General features: G+C 37.1%; 1 pseudogene; it reads right to left on the bottom strand.

Moving 5' to 3' along the window:
- The window catches only part of LOC114613684, a 78,548-nt pseudogene that overhangs the window by 59,186 nt on the left and 5,985 nt on the right, over nt 1-13,377 (bottom strand).

The raw sequence follows: 13,377 nt of genomic DNA on the forward strand, positions 1-13,377 counted from the left end.
CCCTCCCTCCCTCCCTCCCTCTCTCTCTCTCTCTCTCTCTCTCCTCTACCTTCCCTCTCCTTTCCCCAAGCCAACTTCCCTGGCCTTGATCCTTGGGGCCAGAGAACTCGCGAGAGCAGTTTCCCAATAAGCCTGTCTTTAATATAATCTAAAGTGGTTTGAACTGGCTCTTTTCACCGGCAGCGGAGAAATAACCTATCAGAAAACAGACCTGTTTTCAGTGGATTGAGATTCCTCTTCCAACCAAATATTCATCTTTATTCTAACCTGGTCATCATCTTTCTTAAGTTCCAAGTTTATTTATCACATGACAAGCATTTCCCCTTCTAGCTATCAAATAACTGAAAATGACATAGTCCTTTTCTCCAAAGGTTAAACGGCATATGTCATTTTCCAAATAAAGTAACGAGGCATACAAGGTAAATTGCTGTGGCAGAGGGAGAAACGAGATCCGGTAGCAGAGAGGGGAAGTTTCTAGTAGTGATATTGATGGTACCGTCTGTCCAATTTATTCTTTGTCAGAAATGACAAAAGGGAATAGCCTCACAGCGATCCACTAGACCATCCCAAGTATCCACAGTATGTAAGCTGATCTCTCTGGGTATCAGGGGACAGTTTATTGTTTACTGGATTCACTGATACTTTGTTTCACTCTTAATGTTTTAATAACAAGATGTTTCTTAAAAACATGTTCAAATTTCAAATGATACAAATTTATAAACGTTTCATGTAGATTTGTCTGCTGTTTACTTAAGATGCTTAAAATTTCATTTGAATTTTGAGGAAAATGATTTTCTTTCCTTTTTAAAAAAAAGCTGTGCATATCTCTCTTTAAAAAAAAAGTTTTTGTTTTGTTTTGACTACTTATGAAACAGGGATCAGGTATCCCAGGTTTGGCCTTGAAATTGCTATGTAGATCAGGCTGCCCTTGAAGTTTCAGAATTCTTCTTGCTTTCTCTTTTCCAGCAGGAAGGACCAGCATAGTGCATCATGCCTGGAGAATCCATCTTCGTATTTTATTCAGAGTGGTAATTTGAAAACATTACTTTTAGGCAAGTATCAGTTTAAAAATAATTGAGCCAAAAATAATGATGTAAATGAATGAATCTGCCATAGTGAAGCTTACCACTTTATATGCTAAATAAAATAATAATTAAAAAAGTTTTAAAGACACAAAGGCAAACACCCATCCCTGCACTTCTCCCCCTCCCCCACCTTTCTGTATTTAGGAATCTAGTTGAGAGCACTTTAACTGTAGAGAAGTAAGCTGACTGATAATGTATACTGCTCTGTACCTTTTGGGAAATCTTAGTGAAAGTATATGCCAAAATACTTGAGAAAATATAAGAAGAAAAAAAAATTAAAGTCAAATACCTGATAAGCTTGCGTGCAGCGCCAAGTTTAAACTTAACTTCATAGGGAATCATGAAGTCTCATTTGAGGACAGAAAACATCCTCCTCTGAAAATGCAAGGTACGTTTCTTTCTGTAGAGTTTAATAAACTGATATAAATCAGGATCTTCGAATTCTACCCAGAATTGAAAAGCAAAATTATCTTTCTGACCAAAATAGTGACACATAATTACTCATTCTCCAAAGAAACCATTAACGGCACGGCATTTTCTAGTGCACACTTCTCTAAACGTGACATCCATCTTGAAGGGAGTGATTTAATGAGGACAATTCTGTCATTCTCTCAAATTTAACTAAATGAACAGGTAACGAAACACTAATTTCTGAATAGAGTGAGCCCGTGGATTCATACAATGCCCACAAAAATGTGAGATTGTGACTTTTACTGACTCAAAGGCATTAACCAGCAACCTATATATTCCTCACCTTAAACAGTCGAATTTGACCAAAATAGTGATAGCACGTCTCACTCATTCTTCCATGGACCAGATAAGTATAAGTATTGCCTTTAAAAAAGCAAAGAAAAAAGAAAAAATTTCATTAACCTAAATGAAAAGCATATGAAGGAAAAGGGATACTGTTATGAATGACCCAGAACATACAGGGATGATATTTTGAATTATATACTGACTAAGGATATGAACATTTATTTCCCATATTTGAGAGGGGGAAACTCTTCCCAGTTCTACCTACAGTCATTCTTTACAGCTTTGTTTCCTCACCATAATAATCTGTACATCATTCTCACCAGAGATAAGGTCTTTTAATAGGATGCTTCAGAACCTGGGTCACAGCTGTACCATAACCAGAAATGAGAACATATGCTCCTATATTTCAACATTAATATTAACAAAGGAAAAATTGTGGTTGTTCAAGGTAGCCATTATTATACAAACAATATAGCATATACATTTATCATCCAGTACTCTGGGAACAGGGGAGGAAGATGGTGTCTGAGTTCAGCTGGGATGCATGATAAGATGGTTCCTTGAACTATCACTGTGCTGGCTGGTTTTTATGCCAACTTTACATAAACGAGGATCTAGGATGAGGGAACCTCAGTTGATAAAATATCTCCATCACATTAGCATGTAGAGAGGTCCATGAGATATTTTCCTAATCACAGCTCAATATGAGTGGTGCCATCTCTAGACAGGCAGTCCCTGATTGTATAAAGAAGCAAACTGAGCAAGGTATGAGGAACAAGCCTTCATTGTTCCGCTTCTGTTTTAAAAATAGCTAGGGTTGTAATAGGTAGGCATTAACAAAACTGATAGCTTTGAAAAGACAATGTCAAAAATATATGAGAATTGGGGGCCTGATAGTGTTTCCGCAGAGCAGGTAAGACGTTGAACAGTCTACATTCAAACACGGAGATCTTAAAAGTGAGGGGAAGACGGTTGTCTCCTTTGAAAACAGTAAGTTGTTCCATGAGTAAGAATTTTAGATTAATTCGGTGAGCACTGTTCAATTCCAAAATACTTATTGTAATAGATAGATAGATAGATAGATAGATAGATAGATATAAAATATTACAGTAAGAAAAGTACAAGTTGGCTTCTTTTATGTTTTACACTTCAATTTTATAAAAAAAATACATGAATTTGAAAATCAGATTAATGTAGACTATGCATACCGAGATGCTATTGCAGACTTAGCAAATTACAAATTTTCCAGAATAACTGATGTTTTTAGCATTTTTCCTGCTTCATGGAGATCACAGATGGATTTCATGTGAATCCACATTGATCTAGGCAGCAGGAGTAACTTTTAGACAGTGTCCAAATATTCATTCAAAAATGCTTTATAGATCCATGAGATAATTTAGATAACTACTAAGAATCTAATGATCTAAGGATATGATCATACCACATATTATAAACATTTTACTTATAAGACATATTTTTAAAAGAAAATTAATTTCATAAAACATGGCTTATAACTTTCTTCAGTTATTTTCATTGTGAAATTACATTTCTTATGTATGGGTCTTATAATTTTTAAAATCTTGAGCTGGTATTTAGTATTGAATAATTGAAATAGTAACTTAAAATCATCTATATAAGAATATGCCCCAAGTTATCAAGCATTAACTATGAAAATCTTTACCAAATCAAACACAATGTTTAAAACTTAAAGTCCACACCAATTTGTTTTCCAAAGTAGTTCATCAATGGCTCTTAGTATACGGTATTAAAAATAATACTATTTTGAAAAGTTAGTCTTGAGGATCAGCAAAAGAACACACAGTATAAAATTAATGTCTCTAGATTACATGTTTCACCTTTGCCACCTGACTCCCCTTAGCTGTCCATTTTCATAGTAGAATATAACACCTTTCTGTTCATACAAACAGTAAGTAGACAAGTAGATGCAGATTCAGGTAACTCATTTAAATATTTAATATTCCAAATGCTAAACATATTGCCTGGAACTCAGTACGCATATGCTGGACAGATGAGTGAGATCATTACCCAGTTTAAACAAGTACAGGAGGTAAGCAAAGCAAGAGCTGATAAAACTGGAGTCATGAATTATTCAACATGCATTAGTTCACTAGATCCACAGAAAAGCAACAGACAGTTTTATTAGTTAGTGAAGACTTTTATTCCTGAGACAACACCTCCTGCCTTACACTGCTGTTTCAGTAGATTTTTTTTTTCTAAAATCTCTATTTCCCGGCTGCTTTGATTCTGGCTGGAATTGCAGAGTGAGGACAGGCTGTAGTTGGCCCAGCTGGCCTTTCAGTTACTGCTTCAGCCCTCATCCCTGATGGAGGACCCCACCATTTTCTAGGAACCCTATGCACTCAAAACATCATGAAGTGTTTCCACACACACTATCCTAGCTCCTAAGTTTATGGTGTGCTGAAGTTGTAGTAGTTGGAGTGATGATATTCAATCTGTTAACATAGGAACAAATTTCCAGATACAGTACCGAAAAATGAAGACAGTGTTTGCCTGCCTGAGGTAGAGACTAATAGGAACCACAAAAGTTATATGGATTAGGTTACCAATACAAGTCATTGTATTATATGGATTAGGTTACTAATACAAGATCGTGACAGAATTCTACCTCTGACATTTCGATTCCCTTTCAATGTATGTGTATTAGCTCCTGTGAAAGAGCACTGGGACCAAGGCAATTGATAGAAGGAAGGGTTTATTTGGGGCTTACAGCTTCAGAGGGGTAGGAGTCTATGACCATCATGGCCGGGAGAATAGAGGCTGGAGTAGCAGGTGTGAACTCACTTCCAGACCCACAAATAGGAAGCATAGAGCACACTGGGAATGTCCCCAGTATACTGAAACCTCAAAGTCCACTTCTCTAACAAGGCCACATCCCCTAACTGTTCCCAAACTGTTCCACTAAGTAAGGAACAAAGGATTTAAACTCATAAGCCTGTGAGGGCAATTGTCATTGAAGCCACTATTGTAGGTCTTAAAAAACTAAGAATAGAAAGCACTGAGACACTGTCCTCAATTCCCAGGACAAAGCTTGAATGAAAATGAGTTCACTAGAAATGCCTTCTGTCTTTGTAGAATTAGGGAGACCTGAAAACCAAGGTCTTAAATAAAGTTAGTTGTACCTTAGATCTTAGCATTTCCAGCACCATGAGATGGAATCCTGCAATTGTGGGAAGGGAAAAATCACCAATAGGATTAGGCCTTTGTTTTTAATAATTTACCTTGACCTCTCTGACCATTGTGATCACAGAGAGTGCCAGAAAGAGGGCAAGAATATCTACTTGTTTAGTATTTTTTGTTCAATTTTATTTTAGCAAAGAGAATAATCTTAAAAGACTCTTTGGAATGAGGAATTTGTAGAAAGTTAACATCACATCCTGTATCACCTGTAGAATAAGACCTAAGGAGATTCACAGTGTGACAAATGTGGAAGTTTTAATAGTAAAGGGACAAAATTTGAGATAATTTGTCTTATGAAATAGTGAAATACAAGGACATTTGATTGTCTTGAAATCTGAACAATTATAAATTATTTAGTATAATTTGCACAAAAATTAACATTAGGTAATTAAAAAATACATGTACTTGACTTAAATTATAAAATCTAAAATTTTTTACATGTTTTCTGTTGAAATAATATGGAAAAGCCTTTAGAACAGAAATTGCATCTTTTTTTCACTAATACATAGTCACATACAGTAGAGACAGAAAGCGATCCGATCAGCATTGTCAATAGTAAATACCTCTCTTTTCTTTATGTTTAGATGCTTTCTTACACATAAAGTAGAGGCAAAAGACAACTATTCTGTTCTTCACTGTAATATCTGTAATATATAAGCCCGAATCTCTTCAATGTGATGGGATTCCTTTCTTTACAACAATGGTCATAGTCATTAAAATTGTTGTTGAGTATATTCCGTGTGAGGTTGTGCAGAGCACATCTTTTTCACATTCTTGGAAATGTCATACATATAGATGATGTATTTAGACCATATCTACCCATGTAGGAAAATGGTGCATCTGGAAATACGACAGTTGCACATACAATTCTCAGCCATTGAGACAACATACACAGAATCTGTGCAGGCTTAGGCAGGACAAAATGGCAGATGGAGAGGGGAGGTAGGCAGGCAGTCCCATCCCCAGTTCAGGAGTAATTGGCAGTTGACAGCTGCTGGGAGAGGGAGAGTCATTTTCTTTATGGGTGTATATTGTAATAATTATTTAAAATCACTCTGGTCAAGCCGACTATCTAAGCGGCCTAGCCCAGCCGCCGTGTTTCTCGGCCTGAGGCCACGTGCACACTGCAGCTAGAAAGGACCCGCCACAAACATCAGCCCTGCCACCCACTAGATGCCAGCATGAGAGATGTCTCTGCCAATCTTCCACACTGTCTCCGCAAGGCAGGGCATTGTCCAGATCATTCTGCCATCCATGCGGGCCCAGTAAGAGAATGAGAGTCTAATTCTTATAGATTAATCAAAGGCTTTATATGTTTGATAATGATTAATAACAAGATGCCCATACAAAGAGAGTTGTTTCCCAATTAGCTAACCTAATCATAAGTTTATAAGTTGTTCCCCACAGAGTGCTCTCCATACCTGTGTGGTTCTCCATCCTCCTATATCTCTGCTCTCTCCAGCTCCTCCTATTCCTTTTATCTCTTCCTCTCCCAACTCCTCCTCTTCCTCTCCTAACTCCTCCCACCTTAGCTCCTCCTACAAGTTTATCCCCTGGCGGCTTAACCCCCCTCCAATAAAGACCACACATCCAATAATATATGGACAGCATACACTGTACTTGATGGGTTTAAAAAATGGACCCAAAAGATATGGGAGGTGTGGGAATGTGGGCTAAATATGGTCACGGTACATTGTATGATACTGTGAAAGAATTAATATGAGCAAAAAACACCCACCAGTCTGGTGTCATTATTAACACCTTTAATCTCAGAACTTGGGAGGCAAAGGTAGAATGATCTTTGTCAGCATGAGGATAGCCTGATCTAAACAGTGAGCTACAGGACAGCCAAGACCACACAGAGGGACCTTGTCACAAAACAAACAAAAACAGAAACTCAAACTAAAAACAAAACAAAGCAAAACAAAAAAACAGAAAGACAAATCCAAAAACATCAACACAGTGTTTTTTGTTTTCCTTAATATAAGTTTTGGCTTATATAAAATTCACAGTGAAGTTTTGCTTCTCTTCTATTAATTGCTTTATTATTATGTATCATTTGGGTAAGTGTATGTATGTGTGTGGTGATAAGGAATGTGTATTTGTATGCTCAAGTGTGTGTGAAACATGAGGAGTATGTGTGTGAGGGGCGTGTGTGTGTGTGTGTGTGTGTGTGTGTGTGGCCCACAGACCGACTCTACAGTCTTTCATGATTTCTTTTGGACTGATATATTAAGGCAGAGCCTCCTAGTTAAATACAAAACTCACAGATTAATGTTGCAGGATATTTGATCACACCATGAACAGCAAGATTGTGTTATTTACTGAGAAACAAAAACAAAAAAACAAAAACTGGTTTTAGTTGTGATGTGTCTCAGCCTTAGTGCACACTTTTAATCCAAGAGCTTTCTGTTTGAATAGTGTAAACAGGATTACACGAAGCCAATCATGGGTCAAGAGGTGGAGCAGGCAACCAAATGACAGGAAGTGAATTTAGAATTATTAAGAAAAAAACATAGAGAGTAAGAGGGTGTTAAGAGGACAGATAGAAGGACACAGGATTCTTGGAGCAAACAGGTTAAGCAGAATCTATTTCTTTTCATTTTTCTTCTCTCTTTTTTTTTAAAGCAAGATCTCAATCATTATATTTTATCATCTGACTGTAAATGGCACAGGATACTTTTCAGTCTATGATTTTTTTATGATCTATTTAGAACAAAATGATCTGCTTTATTCTAAAATATGTCTATATGGACACATATATCACACTTTATTAGTTATTGCAGGCTTATAACAAGCCTGGGATATTGAGCTCTTATTTTGTTCTTTATTTCTCTCTTCTTTTGATAGGGGTTTCAGTGAAGCATAGGAAAAATATTTGTAAATGAGGTTTCCTCATAAGGGATTTATCATAACTCTTACAATAGTGCAGCTAAAGCACCTCAGATAACAGTGGACAAACATATTATACTGTCAGTAAATGATAGAACGAAACTCCAAGTCCATTTGTTTCCATGGAAATGCTAATGAAAGGGCACTGAGCTAAAACTGCAAGCACACAACATAACAGAATGAATACCCAAACAGACATCCAACAACATGGAGTACCAAAGAAAATGTGGAACAGCTAGGAGCCTCAAGTACTGTCACTGTGGATATGAAATGGTAAAGATGCTTTAGGAAAGAAGGGAGCAGTGTCTAATAAAGGCAAACATGTAGAGCTGGAAATTCTCCTTCACTATATTTATGGGCCCAAGAATCTTGAGAGACTATGATGTGGACACGTTTTCAAAGGGGAGGAATTATATGGTTAGAGGCAGGGTTTTAAAATTTAGCTTAGATGAACTGTTGGCTTTCAATCACAACGCTTGAAACATTTTTATTAGTTAAACCTGCTCACAAGACAGCCATGTATTGAAACAGTGTATAGAACCCCATAAAAGGAATTGAAAATGCATTTCCTAATTTGGAAAGCACCAAAAATCATCGAAATTTCTATAAAGAACAATCAGATTTAAGACATACAGAAAGAGTTTACCTCAGAGCTAAATTTAGGAGACTTTTCTATCTTTGTCAAAAAATTTCATCCAATTACTGAGTATTTTTTGGTAGAAAAAAGATTTGAAAGGACAGGGCATTTACAAATCCCCAAAAAAGTTTTTGAATGATTTTAGTCCTGAAATTGACATTTCAAGAATTATCCACAGTCCTTCATAGATTCAATCAAAACCTTTAATTTTCCCCTGTAGACACACCTGGTAGGCCAAATAAACTGCTAGACACTAAAGAGACATAGGCTACAAGATAATTTCTTTTACTCAATGAAATCAACAGTGACTGAGAAAGTCATGGGTAGTACAAGCTCAGTCATACATCAGTTACTTGCAATCTGGCAATGCATTGTTACTGAGAACAGCAGACCACAGATATCATTTGACAAAGTCCTTGATTGCTCTGATAATAAGGTGGCTTTCTCATCTCTAAATTGGGGAGAAACTGGAATAGATCTCGTATGTTTTGAGCGGATTTAATGAAGCTACACATGTGAACTGCCAGAAACAGTCTCTGGGACATTGTGAAAGCCAACAAGCTGCAGTATTGTATTTACCTTTATGCACACATTTCTTGTCTATCTCAAACCTTCCTCCAAGGTTTTAGCCGTATTATTTTTCAAAATTGTTTCTTAGAGAAACAAAACTGCTTCTCCTTTTCCAATACCATATTCACTTTCACAAAACTATATTTAAAAAAAAAAACCCTGAAAATTTGATGTCCAAAGTTGAAATAATTCAGCAATGGTTGTATTCAAATGTATTTACAATCTGCATTTTAATCTACCGTATCTATCTACTTTTTACTCTTACCAATACCAACACAGGTTGCTTTTAGAAACTGTTTTAATCTCTATGCCATTTGTTTTCCATTCATGTAGAATGTTCTTCTATCGACTGTGATGACAAATCTTCTTTACTAGAATATTCAGTAGCATTATAAAGCATTATATTACCAAGATAATTACTACTAATAATAATAATAATTGATAATAATAATGGAATTTTCCACATTTCTTTTTTTCTCTCTCTCTTTTTTTTGTTAGATATTTTATTTACATTTCAGATGTTATCCCCTTTCCCCATTTCTCACAACCCATGAATCCCTATCCCATCCCTCCTCCACCCACCCACCCCCCACTCCCACCTCCCCACCCTTGAATTCCCCCATACTGGGGCATCCAACCTTCAAGGGGTGGGGAAGGATCTCCTCTCCCACCTTTGCCTGACAAGGCCATCCTCCCCTACATATACTGCTAGAGCCATGGGTCCCTCCCTATGGGCTCCCAGGCTGGTGCTTTAGACCTGAGAGCTCTGGTTTGTTGGTATTGTTGCTCTCCACATGGGGCAGCAAATCCTTTCAGCTCCTTCATCTTCTCTTTAACTCCTTCATTGGGAACCCCATGATCAGCTCAATGGTTAGCTGTGACCATCAGCCCCTAAATATGTCAGACTCTGGCAGACCTCTAAGGAGACAGCTATGTCAGGCTCCTGTCAGCATGCACTTCCTGGCATCCACATCAGCGTCTACCACATTTCTAAGCCACTTGGTTTTCTGACAAACCCATGTGATTTGTCCTAAACAAAGGGTCTTTAGCAGAAGTTACAATCCATGTTTTAATTTCCATAGAGATTGTTTTCCAAAGTGATTCTTCAGTTCCAGGGGGTGATGCTACAAGATGTTGGAATTCCCATTAATCTGATACCTGGGAAATAAAGTTATCATCAACCCACGATAAACATGGGTGATAAGCAAGAGAAGACTTTTTAGTATTTAACCATTTGTGCATTGGGGCTGATGTGTTAACAATGAAGTAGTGAAAACAGCTTATCAGAATATCCAGAATAAAAGACCTGAAAGATAATTTTTCCATTCTTAGTGACTCTTAGGGTAGAACTTCTACATTATGGCAGACATCAGAGATTATTTTAATATTCCTGAAAAACATAAACATTTAAAGGTTCACTTTTCTGTCACATTGACCATTTTTCAAGTTTTAGCATCTATGTGTTTATCAAGATCTCATATTGGCTTGCCTACAAGAATTTCCACTTTAAAGTAGTAATGAATAACATTGCTCTAGAATTGACTGGAAATATGTACACTATTTCTGAATAGCTTCATAAATATTAAGAAGCATATATATATATATATATATATATATATATATATATATATATATATGAAATGTTTAGAAAGAAATTTGTCAGAAAATAGAAAGTTTCAAAATTTTTATTTTTGAAGTATCTTGAGAAAAATCAGAGGAACTGACATTATCTAATTTTTAAAACACATAAAATAATATTGAAGTTTTAGAACTTTATTTAACACATGTGTTAGACTAGACAATGAAGGGAGAATATAGCAATATTATATAAAAAGCAATGTAGATTTATTTTTTCCAAATCTAGACATTGCAGCCAGGCCTCATTCACATTTAACAAAGACTGCACCACTGAAGTCAACCATAGCTGGTAACATAGCTTTAATAGTCAACATCTAGAATTACAGATAATTGTGTGCTTCTTCAATGTGGCATAGAAATGCAAACATATGATGATACATTAAGAGAAGGACATAATGTAGTTTTTAGTTTAAACTGAGTTATGGTGTCCTTGTGTTTTGGTTACACGCAGCAAGATAGTCTTTTCTGAAAACATGATTAGTACTACACAGCACAGCAGGCAGAGAACCAAAGCTGAGTGCAATCCTCCATAAGAAGCAAAGCTATGGATGCCCGGGGCTCTTCATCTCTCCAGGAGAAACACTGTAAGGAGTGATGGACCAGCTTCCCAATTCCCATTTCCAAATCTGTGGTCCGATTTCAAGAATCAGTTTTATGGGGATATGGCTAGGGACATCTCCCAACAAAAGTAGAAATGAACATCCGGGCACCAATCAGAGGGACGTGTGCAGAGACCTGACATTGCTGATTATAAAATTATCACCTCTAAACCAAGAAAGAGCATGCACATTGACTTTCTGTCTGAATAAAATTAAAAACTCCTGGTCAAGCAGCCACGGCCTGATGTCTCTGACAGTTATATGCTCTCAGGTAGACTTGGGAGATAAATCACTAGTGTGTCAAGCTTCCTCCTTCTGTCTTGCTTTTTTTTAGTCTCTTCTCTCCAAGCTGAAGTCTAAGGCTGCCTGAATCCTGGCAGTGTGCCTCAGCTGTAGACAACTGCAGAGAGAAGTCTCTCCTGGATGTACCGGTAGCCTGATGAAACAGAGTGGAAGGTTTTCCCATTTTATTTGTGATGACTCCTACTCGTTTCTGCCCTAGCCCCCAATTTTAGCTGTGTATCTGCCTATCCTAATAGCTGATGAGGTTCAAAAGAGCAGGAGTTTTCTCTTTTGTTGTCTGCCCCTCGTCTATAACAATGTCTAATATACTAATCGTCTAGCAAATCTTTATTTGCAGAAAGGATAACATAAAAAAGGGATGGAAGCCAGAGAAGACTTATCCACAGCGACATATGGTAACGAGAGAGACAAAGACCTTGAAGATACCTGAATTGTGAAAATCACTAGGAAATGGCAAATAAGATAGATAGAGACAGACCGTCAATATGAGGTCACTTAATTGACAGGCGAATAGAAAACCAAAAGAAAACATCTCTAAAGACTAGAAGAAAGTACATGGCCTAAAAACAAATTTTATTTATAAACTCATACATGAAATTTATTGAGGTACAAATGCTATCATATGAGATTTGAGCATAACAGAATCTTAAAGATTTACCTCAACATACGCATATTTATCAAATATCACACAGGCTACTTTTTTGAGTCAATCAAGTTTCAATTATGAAGTTGAGGTCATCTTTTCAGAGATTAGACTTTGTAGATCCCTAGTACCAAGTTCCTGGGCATTTTGAGAAGCAAGGAGATATACTGAGCAAAGCAATACCCTTCTTGTTCATGTTATTTTTCTGTATGATTTTCTCTCATTGTTTTCCCTTGTATATTTCTTCCCAATTAGTCATTTCCCCCTGGATATCTGGAATTTCAGAGTTTAAACAATGCAATAAGTTATATCACACACCCTCTCCTGGACACTGTCCAAGCAGACGGCCTTAATTCGGCTGTTTTGTAGAATCTATGTGGTGTCTCTTGATTTTATGGGATATGTCAGTGGTACAGAACATTTGATTGTGCTTGGGGAAACATGGCCATACAATTTCTCTAGTTTATCTTCTGTGTAATGTGTCCTTTAAGCCATCTCATAAATAAATCCAGGCATTTCCCTCAGCTTGTCCTCCCTTCAGAGACACATGCTGGGAGTCAAATGTGCAGTTATTTCCCTCAATATTGCCCCACCCTCAGGAGAAGATGGGCAATTGCTTCGCCTTTTGAATTCATGTTGTGCTGTATTCTGTGTTGGTGAATATTTATGAACTGTCTTCATTTTTAGCTAAAATTCTAGGGGTTAAATCCAGGATCCTGAAGGAGGCATGACAGCTGAGTATGCCTAGATTTGATGCTGAATCATCATACTTCTGATACCCCGAGTCCTGGTGTGCCACTTGTTGTGTTTTATAGAAATAAAAGAGAGAAGGAATATGTTTGGTGGATGTGCAGCCAGGTATGGTCGAAGGGGGTGTCTCAGAGGGCCCATGCTGAGGCATCCCTTCCCCCTGAGGGACCAGCCTCAAGACGATTGTATAATATAGAATAGAGTTTATTCAGGACATAGTGAGGGAAGCTGAGAGGGTAGTAGAGACAGAGAAAGGCAGAGAAAGAGAGAGAGAGAGAGAGAGAG

Source organism: Grammomys surdaster, unplaced genomic scaffold (genome assembly GCF_004785775.1).
Source record: "Grammomys surdaster isolate TR1022 unplaced genomic scaffold, NIH_TR_1.0 126271, whole genome shotgun sequence".
Classification (NCBI taxonomy): Eukaryota; Metazoa; Chordata; class Mammalia; order Rodentia; family Muridae; genus Grammomys; species Grammomys surdaster.